We start from the raw sequence: 13,787 nt of genomic DNA, 5'->3' as shown, positions 1-13,787 counted from the left end.
TAGATCTGTGCCCTCTGTGAGGGGCTCCCTGTGATTGCACCCTTTTGACATCACGGGAACACGGTTGATCTTTCAGTGCTGATGGTCCTGTTAATGACTATGGGATGGTATCGAGGCGACTTCACCAGTGTAAAGTCCCTTCCTGCTCAAGCTCCTTACTGAAGTAGCTTTCTCTGCTTGGTCTTCTTGTCTTGTGCACCTTGTGAGCTCTTCTGTTGCCTCCAGGGAACATGGGCAGAGTCCCAGGCTGTTCTAAGTTTCTTGACTTGGTGGCCCAGGAATCAGCAGTGCTTTAGGACTGGGGTGCATGCTTTTCTTTCTTTCTCAGACAAAAGTCTTTGGGTAACAGCTCAGCAGCCTCCTAAAGAATCGAGATGCTGATAAGCAATATCCTGCCTCCTGTGTCCAGGCAGATGCTCCCAGGAACTGCTGAGCTCCAAATTCAGCAAGAACCAGTGACACTGACATGACATTCAGGTGAGAGAGGCCACCGTTGAGGGCACAAAATATGCCTCATAAGTGATATCTCATCACGAGCTGAGAATCCCTGCCCTAGCAGGGACGTGTCTCTCAGGCCATCCCAGTGCCTGGCCTGGAGCCAGCCCTGCCACGTGCCATTCAAACCCAAGAGCATCCAGTCCCTCTGCTGTAACCCACAGCTCTGAAGGTGGCATCTCCAAGCGTGTTTCCCTCCCGGTTCTACTGTGTCCTCACTTCTGCCCATGACAAATTGGTGGCTGGTTTGGATAAACAGCCAGAACAGAGGATCAACCAGTGACATGAGAAGTTGTTTCAGGACCTATGAACCACTAGCTGCCTCTGAGATGCCAATACTCAAAGGGTTATGAAGCTCTTTGTGGGCACCTTTCTTTCTGCTTATGAGTGCCCTATTTAAGTTGAGCTCCCAATTGTAGAATCAGAAATGAACCCCAGCTGAAGGGCTCCAGAAGCCTTGAGAAAGGATTTCGACCCAGAAGAAATGGCTGAGCTTCCAATCACACCAACCATCTGTCTGGTACCACTGGCCAAAAGCAGCCAGAGCCCTGCCAAAAGGGACAGGGGTGCCTCACCTTGAGTCCTACCACCTTCATCCCTTTCCAAGAAACCAAAGATGGCATTTCCAGTCCTGGATACAAACTAGTGATTTAAGAAATGTGGGATATTATGCTGTAGACTGGGAAAAAAACAAAACAAAACAAAACAAACCCAACACATTGTCCAGGCAGACTATTTCCTAGAGCTGATTTCCTCTGCCTGCTTCCGTCCAAGAGGTACCGGCAGTCGGAGCTTCCCCTTCCGAAGCCGGCGTTGCCAACTTCCAGCTGAGGTCAGAGTTAAGGTTTGTTCCCTTTGCCAGAGGAATTTGGGCATGTGTTACATTTCTTGGATGCTGGAAATGCAAAGGAGTTTCTTGTGGAGGCTGTTTCTCAGTGTGATCGCTTGCTATAATGTGTGGGCACAAAGGGGTGTCCAAAAGCTCTCCTTAGCCAAATATTTCCCTGCATTTTAAGATTTGCATGGGTGGGTTTTGTACTTAAGCAGCCTTTAATGTATTCAAAAAAAGGTTTGGTTGGTGGCTTACATAATAGTGTTGAATCTGACCCAGACGTGTTGTCACAGCACTGCTGTCAGATAGATAGTGAGCTGTCAGATTGAAATATTCGCTAGTAATCTAGGTTATTGGGCCCCTTCCTTCAAAAGTGCACCCAGCATAAAAAGCAGTAGTGTTAGGAGCTGGAATTAACAGGTTCTGCAATGGGGTTAAATCTTCTTCCCAAATCACTGCCTGGAAAAGGGAAAATTTTCAGGTGAACTACGCTCCATTTCAGGATCAGCTTCCAGCTGATCTATTTTTTCAGTCTTCTCCTTGGGCTGGATCATGGTTCCAGGTCATCACTTCACCTATAGGTCAAAAATTTCTAGATATTTGCTAGAAATGTGCCCGGGTGGGAAGTAAAAGGATTCCAGGCCTAAGGTTGTCTGCAGTCAGCCTTAACGACACTTAGAGCACTACGCCATCAGGTACCATCATTACATAGTTGATCTCTAATTAAAACCTTGAATATCAGAGACCAGATAAAGTGCTGACCTTTTCCACTGAGAAAAGACTAATTGTTCTGTGTTGCTAAAGATACATGAGGTATCTTTAAAGGTGTAATCTTGCTCATTCCAGGACACTTTTTTAGAAAGGTTCTGCTATAGTCATTGATAGGAGAAGCAATTAACTATAAAAAAACATTTTATACTGTGTAACGGCACTTTTGTACGTTTGAAAACATCCCACTGCAGATTTCTTAGCTATTGAAGCCTGAATTTTTATTATGCAGAATCTCCCTTTTTTAAAATCAATTTGGGTATCGGAGACCAAAAATGTTAGGATTGTCTCGGAGAGTGTTATTTTATTATGCAGAATCTCCCTTTTTTAAAATCAGTTTGGGTATCGGAGACCAAAAACGTTAGGATTGTCTTGGAGAGTGTTTTCTCAATCAAAGAATGCAGTGACTTTTTCATGGATGAACCTTGCCGCTTGCCATGTGTAGTCTTTGTTCCGTAACACAGTGATCCCCGAGTGCTGTGACTGCTTGACACAATATATCACATAATGTATCTGCTATCGGTGTTCTCATTACAGGGGGAGAGACAAGTGAGATTGGAAAGTGAGAGCAGAACTGCTCAGATCAAAGTTAAAGGGAAAATAGTGAGAAGGAAAAAAAAGACTATGTGGAAACCCCATCTTATCAGGACCTTGAATTCTCCCCTGGTTCAAGTGACGCAGGTAGAAAAACAGCTTAATTTCTGCCCTATCAAAAGACAACAGGCTTTTGATCCGAGAAGACGGAGGCTAGAAAAGGAAGTTAGTTTGTTAGGGAGACAAGGCATCTGTAGGAGATATCAATCTGAACCAAAAAAATGTGTTCTTATCCTTGGCTGGAGCGCTCTCTCCAGTGTGGGTCCCTCGGGGCAGGGGCTGTGGTCAGCACTCCCGAGTTGTTCCTCCTGCACTTAATGTTCTCTGCAGCAGCTTCAAGGCAGCTCCTCTCTCGTGCGGGGAGGCAGGGGGCTCTCTCCCCTCACACACACCACAAACACCAGACGTCTTGAACAGTTTAACTCTGCCAAAACTCCTCATCAGAAGCTTCATCTGCAGGGATGGCTTAGACAATTCCACCAAAGGCAGAGAAAGAGTCCCAAGCTTCCCACCACCAGTGAGTTGTAAGGACTCCAGGAGGTCCCCGATAGCCATCACTTCTGTTTCGCATTTGTACATACACATCTGCCTGAGCTTTGTTTCATTTTATTGCTACTTCTATTTGTGATATATGGGGAATCTAACTCCACATACAATAATGTGCTTGATTGATTGCTTGATTGTGCTCTGTGTTGGTTTTGCTCGCACGCAACTGAGTTCATAGGAACGAAACATGTGCTCCAACACCTCCTTCTTCTGCACAGAAGAATAAAAGAAACTTTCTCCGAGCCATTCAACAACTTTTTCTCTTTGCTGTGTTTCCCTGGTTGTCTTCAGCCTGGGTGCCACCAAAGCTCATTTTGCTGGCCCAGGTGCACAGTTTGACTTACAGGATGGAGCAAGACTAGGCACCATCCAGACCAGTTGTCCTCTGTGAAGTTTCCCCAGCTCACATCAGTCAGTTCATTTTTATGCAGCACCTCACTCATACCAGGTCTGCTATGATTTAGTCGAGGCAGTATGGGCCAATATTTGCCCTCACTTAGCAAATCCAAATTCATTCTTTAGATTAAATGCTGCAGGGCAGAACTGATTATAAATGGTCAAGGCCACTTGCGTCAGATAATTGACTGGGAACTGATGGGTCTCTCCTAAGACTCATCTCCCCTGGGAAGTGTCATGCTCTGTCATGAAGTGAAATATTTGCTGAGCCCCAGTCTCAGCACCGTTTGCATGGCCAGGACCTGGAACAGGCCATACCCTTGTGTGGGCCAGGTCTCCTGCCCTGGGGTGGGAAATGAGAAGCATCTGATTCTAGCACTGAAGATGGAGCAGGCTGGAGTATGGCCCACCAGCTGCAACCCTATTAGCAATACAGGGACCGTGGCTGTGAACCAGCAGACTAAGAGTGCATTCACTATTTTTGTGACATTACCAAAGAGAAGAGAAAAAAGAAAGAAAGAAATAGAGAGGCTATAAATCCCCTAAACTGGGGAAGATAAATTTGCGTGAAAAGTCATGAGGAACCTGACAGGAAAGAGTTACTTTATGCCGTTTTGCGGCGAGGAAAAACAGCCTTAGGTTTTCCATTGTCTGCAGGTTTTTCTCTGTGAGAACAGAAGGTTGGGCACAAGGTGAACTGTCAGGAGGAAAAATCGAGGGAATCATAGAGAAGATGGGCCTTGTACATAATTGATCTGACAGAGTGCTGCCCACTCCATCATTGTGGCTGAAATATGCTTGGCCTCCTGCGCAATAATGCATGCGAGTTTAGCAGCGCAAGACTTGGTCTATTAGGGAGTTTGTTTAATCAGGAACGCTCCCGTCCCTGCCAGCGCCCAACATCGCTTGCAAAACACGAAATCTGCTCCCTGACTGGAAGAGAAAATTCTGCCGTGCTAAACACTTTCAGCAGGAGACATAAAAGCAGAAAGTGACTTTGAGTAAAATCGGGGGCTGTTGGAAGTAAGAGCAACATCTCTATCGCTTTCAACAAGGCCAGTGCTGGGCTTTGTTCCCTGAAGCATTCCCTCGCCCTTTCTCCCCATCAGATTTCTTCCTCCTTTTTTGATCCTTTTAAGTGGAAGATATTATCATCACACTGAATTGTCTCACCCACCAATACAGAAAATAAGAAGTTCCATGGTCTTTTATAACTACTTCTAGGTGCCTTCCGTAAGCGGGGCAAAAAATCTCTCAGGATTGGGGATTTCAAACCTGGACTGTTATTAAATAAATAAGTCACTAAATATCTTTGCTACTGCAAGATAAAGAGGCAAAGCTCAAAAGATGAAGATACATCAGGCTTTGTATAAGTTCTGATAAAAGCTGGCGATTGTGTTTTGAAGTCTCCAGGTGTTCCAAGCCTGCAGACCCTTTTGAGAAGCCTCTGTCCTGCCTTGCTTTGAGGAAAACTCCAACAAGTGGGGAAATCCTGCAAAGTGCCAGCAGTTTGCTGTGAGGTGCTGAGAGCCCCTGGACCCCGAGGGGGGTCAGTGAGATGCAGATCCCCCTCTCTGTTCTCAAAAATAAAGAGCTATGGAGGGACCACACCATTTTTCCCTGCACCATGACCTATGGCACCTTCTGCTAAGGCAACAGAGTGAGTGTTAGACATTATCATTTACAGTCCTTCTTACGGCTTGATAAATCAAGCCAGCAATATAGCAATATTGCAGCAGGGTCACCACAAGCAATTTTCTAAAAACCATGCTGACATCACCAGAAATTTTATTTAAATCCTTACTATTTCCAGCTAAAAAATCCATCAGCATTATGAAAATGACTTGTATCAGACCCCAGAATAATCTTTTCAGAAATGATCGCTCCCGATGTTTAAACCGATTGCGATGTATTTTACCTCTTAGATGTTTCCTCTGGCTAACGTCAGCATGAACTGCAATCACCAACTCCAAACTCAGTAATTTTGCCTAAAAACATTTGACAAAAAAGGGGTTAACAATTTCCATGCAGGGTAAAGCTATCAGGAATTAGTGCTCCGGAGTGTAGAACATTCACTTTTACAGTAGGTGGTGTTCTTGTTACACTTTCATACATGCCAGGCTAATTAACTGTCTTAAAGACCACATCATTAAATTATTTCCCCTGCTTAAAATGCTGCGATGTTTAATGTACCCCAGCAATTCAATTATGTTTAAAACAATATCCTAAGACGAACTACTACAGGATGGCATTTAGAGGAAGTTTCACGCTTTACCTCAAACGCAGGTAAAACAGAAGAGCAAAAATAGAATTTGAATTCCAAAATAGCTCTTTGAACCCAAAAAAAAATCTTCCACAAGACTTGTAAATGAAGCTAGTTATTGTAGTCTGGATGATTGATTTTGCCTTTACTCGCTTCTGTAAAAGTTCATTCAAAGACTTTAAAGAGTTTTATTTTTCCCTCAATACCTGTTAAAATCTGCCCATTCCATCTTATGATATATTTCTGGGGTTTTTTTTGTTGCTTTACCTCCTCTCCATGTTTCAATTTCTCTTGTTTTAAGAAAAAAAATTGTGAGGTTTAATTAAGTATAACATCTTGGAAGAAGCTGGAGGGGGGCGAGGTCATCCTGATGGTGTTTCAGACATTGTGTTTGGGAGTAAATACACGGAGATCTCTATTACACACCCCATCGAAGCATCTCACGTTCATTTATCAGAGGAAAAGCAGGCTGCGTTCTGGCTCCACCACCCTCCACGGCAGCATCATTTCCAGGTAGCAGCGATGCATCTCCACCTGGCAGATTGAGTGCAAGGCTAGCAGAGAGCTCTGCACAAAGGACACCGCCGTTCCTCAAGTCTTGCTCCTTGTCAGCAGGAGCTGCAGAGGATGTTCCTCTCTGCGCTGCGGACCTGGGAGCGCCCAGCTTCACTGCCAAGGGTAGGAGCAGCTTCAACAACAGGAGATTGTGCCATTCTGGACCTACAGAAAAAAAAACAGGGGTAAAAGGGACCAAAAGTGTATTTTGGAGTACACCTGAGTCCAAAAACATACTGCCAGCCTCTCCTCTACCACCTTTGTGTGGTGTTTAAGAAATACTGATCCCTGTGAGAACCAAGCTTCTCACATGTAGAAGCCTCGTTGATATTTGGTGCAGAAAGCTATGTTCCACAAAACATTCTTTTACACAAACTCATCAAATTATTGTTTAAAAACTTACTAGGCAGACTGCAGGACGATATACGGAGTTTACTGTTAGAGAAGGGACAGGATCCAGCTAAAATGAAAACCATCAACCCACCAACTTGAATAGAGTTCATCTTCATCTCCTTTGCTTTCAGCAGGAATGCCAGTCATCTGAATAGCTTTGGTACCACTCCGTATGTGGGAGGTGCCACTTCCTGCCCCAAACCTCTCATTTTCTAAAGCCCTGTGCCAAGCCATCTGAGAGTAAACGTGATCTCATAGACAAAGCCCGCTGAAGCCCAACTCAGGTAGCAAACCACAACAAGGCCGTGTGGGAACCACAGCCACATAGAGAAGCCACAATTCAGAGTAAAAGCAGAATTCTGCTTAAAATGGCAAAGACATCACCTATTGCTAAAGGAGTATGTAAGGTCAAGTGACTTTATGTAGTTTCTACCTGCTGCCGTGTAATCAATCACGTAACAGAAAATGCTGTAGAACCCCATTTTCCTGCGTGATGCCATCACACGGGTAGATGCATCATTGTCGTGTAATGGGAAGGGACTCTGCTGTGGTTTTGTGGTGGGTGCTTCAGGTGACATAAGGTGGGAAGATCATGAAAAATGGCATCTGTAACCAAGCTAGTGCCACCAAACAAATCATCCATTTCTTCTCAAACTTGATGGTCTTTTCTGGTGCGCTAAATGGGATAAACTTATGGGATAAACTGAGTATTCCTAGCTTAAGGGAAATGAAAAGGATGTGCAGTGTCTATAGGAGCCTATGCATTTAGGATTTTAGCGTGGAAGCGTCGGATTGTTCCTAAGGCAATTGACAATATACTATTGCAGGCCCTAACCTCACCAGTGAGAAAACTTCAGATTTTAAAGGTCTAAAATTAGAAGGTATTTAACTGCAGGATTTTTGTTGATTTCAGTCATAAAGAGTTCCCTCACCATGAGGGAAGGGTGTATGCCCAGGCAATCTCAACCAAGCAGTGGCTTCAAATCCCACAGGGACTTGCTCGTGTGGCCAACAGTCCCTGAGGGAACTGTTTCTTCAATAGCATGGTGGTGGGTGTTCTCTATATGCCAGTCTGTAAGGAGGTCCATGATCCAACTGGATACTGGTACCTGGATGCTCCTTAAATATTTTCAGACTGCACTTCCCCATACTTCCAGAGAAGTGGACCATAGGAGGAACCCTGTCCTCCTCCCAACCCCAGCTGCCCACTCTGCTCCTGCTTCGCCGTCGCTCCCCCTCGCAGACATTCAGTGAACCCAGTCAAGGAAATGGTCTGTCTGAAAAACAGGCATTTCTTTTTTAAAGCAGGTCAGTTTTCACCGAGATCAGTTTTCTGATCTCTCCCTGCATGGTCACAGAAACACCTGTGCCGACACAGGGGGAGGGAGCGCGAACAACCATCTGGAGAGCACAGGGGGGGCAGGAAACCCATTTTGGTTGCAGAATAGGCTTCTGCCAGCTTAACTAGGCATGGAGCGGTGGCGTTAATCAGGACCTTGAAATGAGCCTCAAGGCAATCGTAGCATGGCATCCAAGGGATTAACCACAGGATGAAATACATTGCTGACCATATGATGACCCAGAAGTCCTTAAAACATGCATCTACATTGAGATACCTACAATGCTAGGCTAAGGATGTCATCAATTATACAGGGACCTGAAGCTAAAATTCTGATTATGCAAGGGTTTGAAATAAGCAGGTCTCAGATGTGTCAATTCACAACAACGAAGCCGGAACATAAATACATATCCGGAACATCAATAGGTACCTGCGTGGTTTCTAAAACAGATAGAGCATAATCCTTTTGTATCCTGCTTAAACCTGTGCAAAAGTTTTGCAATTAGATCTTTGTCCTGATGGACTCTGCAGCGAAGTACAGATACACGTAACCATCATGACTACACTTAATGCTCAGGTGTGTGCATGCCATAGATTGTGTCGCCCAGTCTTGCATTTGCTTTCTCCTTTTGAATTATTCTTCAGAATTTTAAATTGGTTTTAATATATTTATTTTCCATACATGTCCCTGTTATTTATTTAGCATTTTATTCTAATTGTATGCCATCATATACTTAGACATTGATTATTTTTTGCCTTCAGTTTCTTGATCTATTTTACAAATAAATTGCAAATGTCAAGATCATTTCTTTCCTCAAAAGTTGCCTAAACCCTAACCAGCTCAGCCAGTCGCATGAAACATAAGACATAGAGCATGAACTTCAAACATAGGAATGCGTATAGCAATCTCTCTTTTTTCCTAATGCAGTTATGCTTATTGAATGCATTGATTCCCTTGAAGCAGCCAATAAAATAGTTCAGGTAGTAAAATACACCCTGACAGCAATATTTTTCACTCAGTACTTCTCTCTTTCCTTGCTGAAGACTCCAGCCATTAGAAAAGTGAAGATCACAGTTGCTATATATGTTTAAATGGCATCTCAAGATGCCAGTTAGGCTCTGGTCTGCTCTTGAGCATAGATTTAGGACCCGAGTGTGTTCACATAATATGGATATTACTCGGGATGACTCAGACACCGTTTTAGGAAAGAGTTTGTTGCAGTGATTTTAAACCTTCATTTTTATAACTTAGCTGAACATCCAAAATAAGATTGTAGAGTTTTAAGAACTGATGTCTTATAAAGACTGCTATGAAATACTTTTAAATAAGAGTAAAACACGCTGAATTCTGGAAAATAATCTCTCCAGAAAGAAATCACAGCCTGTTCGGGAAGGCTGGCTCAGTGGATTAGGCTCTGTCTGTCCCCAGATATCCACCAGACTGAGAATCTGCTGTAATTAGAGGTCCTCACAGCAGTAAAATGACCGATAAAATAGAAATCCTGCATCTAGCAAACATAACCATGGCTCACCCCATTCAATGAACTTTGGCTCACATGCTTCTGTTACCATCCCCTTACAAGCTGCACACCAAGCCCTGAGGAACACTGGACTGAACCAAACTTATCCATAGAAAAATGTCCATCAATTTGTGGGGGTATCACCCCTGAATATCCTCCTCTCGGGACTACCATCACCACCAGGAGGAGCTGAGGACATGGTGCTCCAGAGGGCCAAAAGCAGTGTTACAAAAGCCTGGTATGAATAAGATCAGCTGTGCTTTATGTGAGTTGTACATGTGTTTACAAAGTTGCTACAAATACACTGGTTAGTGCAGAAAATAGGCTTGCTGGGTTTAGAGAACGGGCAGTAAAGCCAATATATACAGTGTTTGTGCCTGACTAAACAAGTGTCTCGGTTTCATTTCTGACTTGAACCTGTAACAGAAGGTTACAATAGTTTCACAACGCTAATTTTATTTTAGATCCATATGAGAGAGATGTAAGGAGGTGCTAGAACACCCCCATTCCTAATTTGCAGTTATAATTATTTGGTAATAAACATAGTTCTGCAAAGAAGCCTTTGAGTGACAGAGCTGGAGACCAGAATTTCTCTTCTTCATATGCATTAAAGGTGTCGATAGAGACAGAGCAGGGGTCCCACACTGACCTTATCAATCATCTTCACCTCATACCCACCAGAAGGACGCCCGCGCTGCAAGGGCCTCCTCCTCTACAGCATCCATTTAGTCTTTGCCTTCTCCTCTCTCGCTTCCAGACAGGACCAGAGTTACAGCTTTGAAACAAGCAGAGGCAAGAACCTCCTTAGAGCCCTGAGTCATTTCTTGCTTTCTCTAAACAACCATCAGCTGGGAAAAATTCATCACAAATAACTTGCACCAGCTTTCCTCTGAATTCCTCTGGAATCAGCAAGGTAAAAGGCCACACATCCCACCAAAACTGCACTGGCTTTTGCAACAATACTTTGAATTTCCAGCAGTAGGTGTAGATAACTAACTTCTAATGAAGAACTGCCAATGCTCTAGATTTTACTGATTGGTAAACTCATATGTGGGGCAAATCTAACAGACTAAATCAGAAAGCAAGCCCTGAAATTTCGCTTTCTGCCCTCTGTTTCTGTGCGCTCCCACCTCCCTGCCATGTGCTGCCACCTCTTTTCCAGAGGGAAGATCATAGTCTTTCTAAGAGCAGGAAAGTTTTTCTTTGCTATCAAAGTGATGCTCGCTGGGTGATCGTGCCATGTGAGTTACACAGCCCTGTCACTTAGAGAACTCAGCAAACTCATGTTCTCCTAATGATCCTGTCTCAGCCAATTCATGCAGCATCATCCAGAGGGTTCGGCTGCCATTTTTCATTGCCTCCATGAGAGAAGGGAGCGGAGACAACTGCTATTGAGGATGTGAGTCTAATTTGCCACTGTGTTACTCCAGTTTTAAATGAGTGTCTCTTTGTTGACTTGTTTGGAAGAAGAGGATTCTCCTTCAGAGAGTTACAATATCTCAATAACCTTATGTTAGGGAAAATCTGAAGTGACGTGGTCCTGCTGTACCTCAGGGCATGGTGTTGCACTGGATTTTAGGCTCTTTGCCCAAGGAGACTTCCTACAGGTAAACTTCTCAGCAAATCCACATCTGAATGTGCTGAGCACTTTGAAAATGTTCATGCTGGGCATGGACTGGACATGCAGGAGCACTTGGGCTCATTTTCATATAGTTCCCATCACTTTTACCACTTTATGGAAACCCTGACTGAGACAGAGGTTCTGTTTGGGTAGTAACGTTTGCCATGTACAAGTGTGTATTAAGACTTTCTGTTGCAGGGAGCAGACAGAGCCGCTGTGTAGGTGAGGCAGCACCTGAGAAAAGACCTTGGGGTACAGGAGGGCAGGGTGGTGTGGCAGTCAGGGTGGTGTGGCAGTCAGGAGAGGAGAGACCAGCCTGCTCTGTGCAGAGCGTTATACAGAATATTGACAGCAAATGCACTAGATATTACAAAGAATAAAATAAGCAGGTAGATGTATCCATACGCGTATTTTGTCCCAAAACCTCACGTACCATAAAATTCTACAGTTTTGTTTCAAATTACAACTACTGCAAAAAATGGTAAGAATATTGTGTGTTAAATTAACCTGATAATTAACTCAAACTAGTCATTTGTCACTGGGCGTGCTGGGCATATCCGAGGGAGCCAGGGCACTGCTTGAAAATGTTTGAGAAAAACCCCTGCGACGTCTTGTACCCTTTGCAACTCCTTTGTGGGCCAATTTAATGTACTCTCTGTCAGAGAAACGTGAAGCTGGGCTTTAGCAGCGCCAGCAGATTGCGTTACCCTGCCCGGCTGTACCAAAATCACACATTTCTCTCCGCCTGCAGTCGCAGAGGTCACAGCTAAGGTCAGGAGAGAACAAAAATGACAGTTATCAACTCATAAATCTTGGTCAGGCTGTAATGACAAAGCATGGGACACTACAGTCCCATAAACATGGAGTTGTCTTCAGAAGAAAAAGGCAAAGCTATCTATGCATAAGACAAAGACAACTGTATTTAGCATGTGGTAAACCAGACGTGCCTTTTCCAACTGTTTTTATTTTTCTATTTTCCACTCCTCATTTTCTGCATTTCTAGGTGGGAATAGAAGACCGTGTCACCACTTTGAAATATTTATAGCAGTTAGCTAAGGAGTAATGATCATAAGCAGAATCACTTAAAGAACAACATTGAAATGTTTTTCATACTGAAAATAAATGACTCACTCCTTTGTATTTGGCAGCTTGAAATGGGACCTCTTTCCTTAATGACATTCCTCCTTTGCAGTGTGCTTATATTCATTTGCTGTTGTGCATTTGTTCATAGTACCAGCAATACTTGGCACTTACAGTCCGTACCGTCTCTTAATTCAAAGACTTTATGAACACTGATTAATTAAACTGAGCATTATCCTTAGGAGGTTAGCGTTTATACCTGTTTTTCAGATCAGAAAACCGAGAGGGGTTAAGTTTCTTACAAAAAAAAAAGCCTGCTGCAAGTCACAGGTGAATTCCAAAATTCAGCATGGTTTTGTTCTCCCTCCTCTGTCACCAGAATCAAGGTTAGAATGGCATGTACTATGCAAGATTTCTGAAACAGGGGACCAAACTGGTTAACAAAGAAACATTGGGAATTTTAGCCCTGATGTGGGTTTGCACCCTCATCCTAAAATTAATCTGGTTCTAGGTCTTTGTCAGCTTCTTTGGCTCATGTGAGTGTGAAATTTAAGCATTTGAAGTTGTAGCTGCTCTGCAGGACAATCCTTCCTCATCTGTAACATCTGGATCCATACATGCTTCTCTCAAGCTCTTTCCCAACTAGATCCTGAAGCCACTGGAAACACTCTTGCCTTGCTTACAGTCACTTAACTTCCTTGTTAGGCAATTTGACGACTTCTTCTCTTCTAATTACTCCTCGAATGACAGTGAAGTTATTAGCAAGGGAAGGACACCACCGAATCAAACCCACCGTACTGAAAAAGTCCTCAGGAAATCTGTTAAACTTGTGAAGTAGCTTCTGTCTCTCTGGAAGAATCTCAAGCAGAAATGTTTCCCTGGGAGTTTTCTCTCGCCTCCTTTTGCAGAGAGCCCTTCACACTTGTTCTTAGAGAGATGTACCAGTTCGGGGGTAATTCATTCAACAACTGTCAGATCTTTTCCAACTGCTTTATAGCTTGTCCTCCCCAAGCATTCTTTCAGTAATCCCTATACCAAAGCCGAACCAAATGTGTGTTTATGTAAAACAGCCCATGCTATACGCAGCCTGTGCTTTTTGCATGACCTTTAGTGTAAAATGCAATATGTCTGGTCTCAGTTATGTTATTCTGTCAACATGTTCCAGTTTGGGCTAAGCTGGAAGCAGCGCTCTGTACATCTGGCTCAGGAAGAGAGGACATCTGTGCAACTAGTCTAATAAACCAGAGCAATTCAATGAAATATTGTTCTAGTGTTAGGGAATGAAAAGAATTTTTGCATTGCAAAACACAACAAATGCTGACTTCTACCAATAAGAGTGACCTCCAGAAATCTGGGAGATAAATCAGCATGAGAGAAAGGCGAAG

At 43.6% G+C, this 13,787-nt stretch overlaps 1 protein-coding gene across 3 annotated transcripts in view; it reads left to right on the top strand.

Annotated features, from left to right (window-relative positions):
* NFIA (nuclear factor I/A) overlaps window positions 1–13,787 on the top strand; it is a 363,025-nt gene that overhangs the window by 51,163 nt on the left and 298,075 nt on the right. The gene's annotated exons all lie outside the window — the stretch shown is intronic.

The sequence above is a fragment of the Calidris pugnax genome, unplaced genomic scaffold (genome assembly GCF_001431845.1).
Source record: "Calidris pugnax isolate Ruff unplaced genomic scaffold, ASM143184v1 scaffold18, whole genome shotgun sequence".
Lineage (NCBI taxonomy): Eukaryota > Metazoa > Chordata > Aves > Charadriiformes > Scolopacidae > Calidris > Calidris pugnax.
This window is presented reverse-complemented; position numbering and strand designations above follow the sequence as displayed.